This window comes from Peromyscus maniculatus, chromosome 3 (assembly GCF_049852395.1).
Source record: "Peromyscus maniculatus bairdii isolate BWxNUB_F1_BW_parent chromosome 3, HU_Pman_BW_mat_3.1, whole genome shotgun sequence".
Lineage (NCBI taxonomy): Eukaryota > Metazoa > Chordata > Mammalia > Rodentia > Cricetidae > Peromyscus > Peromyscus maniculatus.
Genome location: NC_134854.1, coordinates 16,265,359 through 16,274,088, shown reverse-complemented (window position 1 = coordinate 16,274,088; position 8,730 = coordinate 16,265,359). Strand labels below are relative to the sequence as shown.

General features: G+C 37.5%; 1 pseudogene; it reads right to left on the bottom strand.

Annotated features, from left to right (window-relative positions):
* Positions 1–5,693: 5,693 nt before the first annotated feature.
* On the bottom strand, positions 5,694–6,361 carry LOC102922276 (U1 small nuclear ribonucleoprotein C pseudogene; annotated as a pseudogene).
* Between the last annotated feature and the right edge of the window lie 2,369 nt (positions 6,362–8,730).

Genomic DNA, 8,730 nt, shown 5'->3' with positions numbered 1-8,730 from the left:
GCATAGAAAAAGTCTACAAAGAGGAACAGTTGCTTACCAGACAAAAGTCATGACTATGGAAAACACTTCCCCTTTATAGACTATTTATTTTCATCACATCAGTAGGTGAAAGATAATATATAACACAAACTCATTTTTCCTTGGGTCATATGTGTATAAATTACATCTTTGTACATACAATCATCTCTTATTGGTATACATTTTTATTCTTTAGATAACAGATATGCAGCAAAAGCATTGTTTATTTTATTACTGAAAGTCATACTCTAAAGCCTCAGGTACCAATAGGCAGAGAAGCAACATGGATATAAAAGCAACTGTGAAGAATTTAAGACAACTTTCTCATGAGGAGAGAGAAAGAAGGTGAGATCTGTTTATAGAGAATAAAGTCTACCTATCTATGGTACAAGATAAAAAAGGCCTTACATTTTCATTTTTCTTCCCTAAGAGTTGAGTAATTGTTTGAGGCCATGTTGATGTCTGTGGGCCAAGCTGCTGCTGAGGGCCATGTTTGGGTCAAAAATCCTAATGTAGCTAGGAGCCATGTTGTTGTCCTTGGTCTGTGCTACCACCACAAAAAACCATGCAGATGTCCATGGTCTGTGCTACCATCTGAATTCATGTTGATGTCCATGGGCCATGCTGCTCTGGCAGATGGCCATGTTGATATGAGTGGCCTATACTGACACCTGAGGTCATGTCTATGTCTGTGGCACATGCTGTTGTAAGACACCATGTGGAAGTCCACGATCTGTGCTTCCTCTGACTGTAAAGGTCAAGGAAACTAATTTTGCAGTGGCATTGATGACTGCAGACTCAGTCGAGTATGAGAGACAGACAACTTCTGTGACACCCCTTTGTCCTCCACCCTGTTACCCCAAAATCTAACAGCCTAGACAAGAAACCATTAAAGAAAACTCTTAAAAATTATGATAAGATGCTGAAGTGTAGCTCTCCAAAACTGAAGGCTCCTGGCAGCAGTGCCAATGGGGAAGGACTCAATTTTCTTTAAGGAATTGGCATTTCACCATGCTCCAATAAACACATAGGCAACACAAATTGGGTTTTCTTTCTTTACTTCTTTCTATTTTAGTTGGGGGATGTCCTAAGGGTTGGGGTAGGCCTGGGAGGACTTGGAAGTGAGTGTTATCAGGGTGCATGATTTGAAATTCCCAAATAATCAATAAAAATATGATATTGAAAAGAGTTGAGTAGTCATTAGTATTGGCTATTTTATAACAATGACAAAGAATTTTATTTTTTCAAATATGCTGATAGAATTAAATACATTATTTTACACTATTCAACAATGTTACCTATAACTGTTGCTCTAGACTTCAGAGAATTACTCTCTCCTGAGAGTGGCTGGCTTATGCTAAAAGAGAAGCTATTACAAATTTATTTCTATAGGAAAAAAATTGAAATGTTAGTGATTTTTTTCAGAATTAAAAATCACAATCCGTTAATGAGTATAAATGTAAGTTTTTGAGTGTGTCATTTTGTTCTTTAACAATACTAGCACACAAGTATACATATTTTAAACAAGTAAATAAAATGAAAGGGGACAAAGAAGTCATCATTTTCTTGTGCCTTTATTGATTTTTCTCTGTTTGCTGCTCTTTAAATGGGATGTGTGTCTGAACAAGATTAGATGCTGAGGGGTAGTTTATCAGAAGTTGCAAAGGGACTTACTCAATATTTTTCAAACCCAAAGGAGTGGCAGAAGAATATATTCATCCAATTTAGTTTTACTCTGCTAAATTTAATAGCAATCTACCCTTGGTTCATTTGAAAATGTAAGGAAAGACTGCCTTTTAGGAAAGTTTCATTAGCATTTTAAGTCTATTGCTCTACTTGATATGACAGCATGGAGCAACAGGGGTAGAAACTTCTGCCCCGCTTTTTTCAAGAACTTATTTTTATGTCATTCCAGCTCAGGGGCCATTGGTCCCTGTGTCTGAAGTGCAAGGTGTCTTCAACAAGAGACACTTATCTTACACATCTTGGAGGCAACCAATGGCAATACCAATAGCATATACTGTTTTGGCAGTCTCTTGAACAACCCTGACCAACAATTCAAAAGAGGCCTTCTCATGCATGGTGTTAGGTTTTTTGTTAGATAGTCTTTGACACTCAGAGTATTGTCAGCCCAGATGAGAATATTTCATTTAAAATATATGTGTGCATTTATATATTGACTTATACTATATATACTCTGTGTGTGTGTGTGTGTGTGTGTGTGTGTGTGTGTGTGTGTGTGTGTGTGTAATGTGGGTAGAAAGTTAGTTAATAGTATGATTTCTTATGACTCTCCTCTCTAAGGATTTGCTTTCACAATACCAGGCAGCACCATGCAGCATTTCAAAGGAAAGAATTAACCAACAGTCTTATCCAGCTATGGTGCCTAAAAACCACAGCAAAAACCAACATAACATAATCACCCTTGCTGGGCAATGGTGGTGCACGCCTTTAATCCCAGCACTCGGGAGGCAGAGCCAGGCGGATCTCTGTGAGTTCGAGGCCAGCCTGGGCTACCAAGTGAGCTCCAGGAAAGGCGCAAAGCTACACAGAGAAAGCCTGTCTCGAAAAAAACAAAAACAAAAACAAAACAAAACAAAAAATCACCGAAAGTGCTCTGTAGTAGCATGCATATCTTGGTGATAACCATCAGTTCTCTAACTGGACTTAAGAACTTCTCAAAAAAAGTGAAACCCTGCCTGCAACTCCAAACCCAGTCAACTACTCAGGACTAATAAAGTAGATCGTGGAGGAAAACCTACAGCCACTTTACTAAGCCCTAATAATATAATCCTAATTACATTGTAAAAATTTGCCTTATACTCACAGATAAGTGTAGTCCTCGCCGCTCAGCGATGAGACCTTTCTTTGAACAGATGGAGAACATTATAAAAACAAAACAAAAGCACAGCCAATTGAAATGCAGAGTGATGGGGCCCAGCCCCAACTGTCACATCTATAATACAACTCCTGAACCTATGTTTCTGGGAGCCTCACTGAAACATGGGGTGGAAATATTGAAAGAGCTAGAGAATTGGGGAGACTGTTGGGAGATAGTATCACATAGTAATCAGAGGGTACACCCATAAAGTCTCACCAACATGACTGCCTACACGTGAGCTGAACAAGGATAATAATAGACATGCTAAAATGGGTGAAGAAAGCCTGGGATGCCTCAACCCTTCACAATGAAAGGAACTAAGACAGCTAAGAGTTGGAGAAACGGTATTGTTCAGAAAACAACATACTAACTGGTAATCCAACACTAAAAATTCAGCTTTGAAAACACGTCTACAAACAATATTATACAAATTGAGAAGGATTTATTTATATATTTTGGAATATGTACATACATATACACAAAAAAGTGACAATTATTGAATAAAGAAGTCATAAGTTTTAAAGAGAAAAAGGAGGAGAATATGGGACTATTTGGAGAAAGGAATGAGAAGGAAAAATATTTAATAATATTTATAATCTCAAAATTAATAAAAGTAAAAATTTAAAAGTAACTTATTTTATAAGGTCTTTGCTTTATTTAAAATGATCTTCATGATAATTCAAATGTAAATATAAGAACATGGAAGCCCAGAACTAACAAAGTAGGGTAATATTTCCAGTGGATCAATTGCCTCCATGTCATTATTCACTCCAACTATGTGATACATCACTTATTCTTTTTATCAGAAAGGGTTTTGTTTCACTCACAGTTAAATTCAATGTTTGCCACATTTTGTAGATGTTTCCCCAAATTTTCTTATAGTTCTTGTATGATTTTTGAGTAGTGAAGAGATAGAAAGACTGCCTTGTACCATTTGCTATCTTGCAAATATCACTGAGTAATATATAAAACATCACTTAGTCCCTGTTACCATAAGAACGTTTAGTCAAACTTCAGAATGTTTTTAAGTGAAAAGAGTCATTAGAGAAGCCAGGAGTTGAGACATATTCCTCCATTCTCTTTTAAATTAGATCGATTTTGTTTATTTGTGTGGTAAACAAATTTGCTTACTATTGTAGCCAGTACTATAAACTGTGCATTCCTGACTGGAAATACTGACATTTTAGAAAGCTCTGTCTACCTATTTATTCAATAGGCCAGTAAATGAATACATTTTCATAAATTCAAAAGAACATATCAATACAAAATGAATTCAACTTATTCTCCTAGATTGAAATGTATTTTGTTTTTTAATTCCATAATTATGATAAAAATACAATTTGTGAAATCTCCAAATAATTAATAAAATCATTTTAAAAATGATGTCCTCATGTAATGCTGGCAAAAAGAAAGGTTATTTATAAATTCCAAACTTTATACTACGTGAAAGAACAGATTATATATGTAGCATGCTTACTTTTTAGTATGCATTGTTCCTCAACTGATGAGGGTATAATTGACCAAATTTCTCAGGAAATGCAGTGTGCTGATAGAAAACAGAATTCATAGTAAAGGTGAGTGTTTGATAGGAGAAGAACTGTGCAGTGATAATATTTGTAACCTAAGAAATGAAGCTTGCCTGAAGATCAGAGGACAGAGCCAGCCACCGAGTTAAACACAGAGGTCAGCCGGTGGTGTCACACACCTTTAATCCCAGCACTAAAGGAAGGTTGAAACAGGAAGTGATATGGCTGGGCAGAGAAAGGAATAAAAGGTGAGAGGAGACAGAAATTCGTGCTTTTACAGAGGCTCTGTCAGGCTGAGGAGTTGGTGAGGTAAGAGCTGGTAGCTGTGGCTTGCTCTGATTCTCTGATCTTTCAGTTTTTATACTGATAACTGGTTTCGGGTTTTTATTGTAAGACCATTTAGGATTCGTGCAACAGGATTGTGCCTATGACATTATTAAGATAAAAGGGACTTCTAAGATAGTTGAACTCATGAAAAAGAAATATATACTTCTCTACCCCAGATTATTTTCACAGGATGAGTACATAGTACATTTTCATTTTCATTATTTAAAATTGCTGTGACCTGTCCATTTTACATAGTGATGATATTTATTGAGACACTTTTATTATATAAATGTATACTAAAGCTTCATATACTTTATCATTTCCAAATAGACTTGAGGTTTCAGTGGCATTGAGCAATTTGAACAAAGTTCCTCCTGGGAGTTGGTTCCAATATTTGAATTAGAGTTAAAGTGAAAGAGACTTCATGCAACCTCATCCATGGTACAGTCATGCACTGCCATTCCAGCTTAAGCAGGATTTAAGACTCATTTCCCACCTCCACTCTTACTATTATACAATCTCAGATAAGCCATCTAGTTTCTCAGTCCTTCAACCAATCTGTGTTAAATGTGGAAGATAGAATTACTAACTCAAGGGGTTTCTCCAGATTAATTTTTCTATTTTCAATCAAAACTATCTAAACAAATTTAGGACTATGTAGTCCTTATTGAGGAGCTGAATTCACCTAGAATGTACTAAGTTAAAATTAGAAATGTTATGTATGAAATATTTAAAGTAATTTTACAATAGTAGAGTGTTTTCAAATATTGCTGACATGGGGCTGGAGAGATGGCTCAGAGGTTAAGAGCACTGACTGCTCTTCCAGAGGTCCTGAGTTCAATTCCCAGCAACCACATGGTGGCTCACAACCATCTGTAATGAGATCTGGTGCCCTCTCCTGGTCATACATGCTATATACAAAGATTGCTGACAAACTGAAATTTGTTTTTTAACTAAAACAGCTGACAATTTTATTTTCACATTTCACAATATCAGTGAAAGCCGCACTTCTCTGCCCCACTTCTCTCTGTTGGGAAGGGGAAGCCTTCCTGTCATGCAGCTAGAAAACACTCAGGCTCAGCACCGTCATCTCCTGGTGAAACAGAACAAGAAGTACAAAACTGATAAAGAGCCTTTCTGCTCTTATCTGTCTGGCCGAGTCATGCCAGGCCGAGTGGGCACCATCATAGGTCGAGCAGGAGGTCTCATCATTGGAGGCTCAGGCATCATGGGCATGTGACCTCCCATGGGTGGCCTCATTCCAGGAGCAGGTCCCACGGGCATCATCCCAGGAGAAGGAGAGCCTCCTATGTGGGGTACAGACATCATGCCAGGGCGAGGAGGACCCAGGAGACTGGGGGGAGGTGGGATCATGGCCCCCGCAGGAGAAGGAGAGACTGGAGCTGGAGGTATCTTTCCTTGTTGAAATGCAGCCGTTGTTTTGTCAATCAGGCTCTGGGCCTGCTCTTCCATCCATTTCTGGTAGTAGTCTTTCACATTCTCTTTGTGTTTCCGACCACTGCAGTGTGTCTTTCTCACAGATGGAGAATCGTGGGTCAGATATGTATCACAGTAGTCACAATAAAACTTAGGCATGTTGCTCCACAGGCCGTTGGCTACCCGGTTCCCTGAAATTTCTTAGTAGGTATGAACTTGATGCCAAAAATGAACACATCTAAAGTTTTCTATGCTTACAAGATTAAGTTATGATCAACTGCCATTCTGCTTCACATCATTCAGAGACACCAAAGAATTCTCAAACCAGTATAAACTAAAGTGAGTATATGGTCTAATATCAGGATTTGTCATGTATGATTGACTTAATTTGGTTCAAACAGGAAATGGAAAATTGCTATCCACTACTCATTTGCTTCAGAAAAATGTTAATGTTTGCACAAAAATATTGGAATCCTTGTAGTTTAGAGTTGATTCTTTTGGGAGGGCCATGGATTTTGAGACAGGGTTTCTCTGTGTAGCTTTGGAGCCTGTCCTGGAGATTGCTATGCAGCCCAGGCTGGCCTTAAACTCATTGAGGTCTAACTACCCCTGCCTCCTGAGTGCTGGGATTAAAGGCATGCACCAGCACTGCTCGGCTTAAGATGATTTGATTTTCCATTTTTGCAAATTATCTTCTCAAAGACTGTACTTAATAACTCTGATGCAGAATTTCAGCTCCCATAGCAACGTTATTTTATTTTTAGCAGCACAAAATGGAGAAATAAAGCATCACAGTTTAAGCTATCAAAAGTTAAATGGATTCATTTCTTACCCAAATATACCCAAATATGCTTTTTCTTATCTCTAGAACCAATTAGAGTTTTAATAAATTTAATTCACTGCCTATAAGCACTCATTTCTTTTTTGTAAGAAATACCAAAAGATGATAGATGATAGATGACATAATACGAAAGAGAAGTGATATATAATATGTATGAAACATATACATTTTCCTGTCAATGATAGACCCATTGATCCAACCAATAGGCTCAACTCCTTAGACTCATGCTTTATTTAATGTTTATTACTTTTACTTTTTTCTCTTTCTTTTTTTTTTAGTTTTCTGAGAATTTCTTATATCTTATTTTAGTCATATTCCTAACTATCTCCTAACTCCTCCAATACCCACCCTCCATCACCACCAAATTTTGTGTCCTTTATTTTTAAAAAAATCAAGTACATCTTGTGATACCATCATGGACTTCCACTGGAGTGTAGTTACCTACCTTGGCAACATAGTTAAAGAAAACTGGCTTTCTCTCTCCTCCCAGCTATCAATTGACAAATAACTCTTGACTGAAGGGTGAGACTTCCGGCCCACTTCCCCCTCTCTCGTGAAATTTTTGTCCAGCTCAAGTTTGCACAGGTTTGTGTATACCGTCACATACTGTAAGTTTATATGTGTAACTTCTTTGCTGTATCCAGAAAATTCTTTATTTACAGTCATCCACCATTCTAATATCTTATACTTTTTCCCCCTGATATTTTACAATAATGTCTGAGACTTGAGGAAAGCAGATGTGATACAGATGTCCCATTAGGTATGGATGTTTATAGACTCTTATTATCTTAGTATTTTGCAATCTTTTATTCTCTGAACAATGTCCACTTGGAAGTCTCTGTGTGACGCATTAATTTGTGGGTATAGTGATAAATCACTAAGAGTTGATTTAACAGTGTGAACATTTAGTAAAATGATAGTAGTATGTTCTCCTGTATGGCCTATGACTTGTCCAACGAGAAGTTTATTTACTCCAGTGTTGGTACCAGTTATGGGTTTTAACATGTAAAGTGGTCCTTGAATGTAACCAGGAAGGGGTTGGTTACACCTGTGCTATTTGTGCCACTATTACACCCGTGCACATGTTTGCAGCCCTGTGGTTCCTGTAGCTCAGAAAGTTCAAGGTGGGGTAAGACTGATGATTAATCATTTCCTTAAATAGTATGCATAGCACCTTAGAACATTATGAAAACTGGGCAGTAAGAATGAAACTTCCAAGTCAGTACCAGCATGACAGTCAACCTAGACCCAGAAAAGCAAATGTTTGTCACAGGTCTTCTCTCACTTTTGCATGTTAGCTTTGAACCTTCAGATATGTGTGTTTCATTTACCATATCCATGGAGGTCAAGAAATTAGTGAGGGATCATCTGGGACAGAAATTTCAAGGTCCAGGATAAAGACTCCAGTAATATAAAGGGCAAAGGGGGACTAATGGGACAGGAAAGGTTAAATGGAGTGGGGTATGGTAAGGAAGGGTAGAGGATAGAGTTGGGGAGGTATACTTAACTTTGAAAACAGCTTGAAAAAGAATTCATAAGAAAACATACTACAGTACAAGTTTCCTAAAATGTATGCATATACACATATAAAAAGAGTTTAAGTGAAGTTACCCTATAATGGGGCAACAATGCCCTCACTAGATACCATAGGTAACACATAAAAATCCAAGGCCAGAAATAGGTTACCTTGTTTACATCTG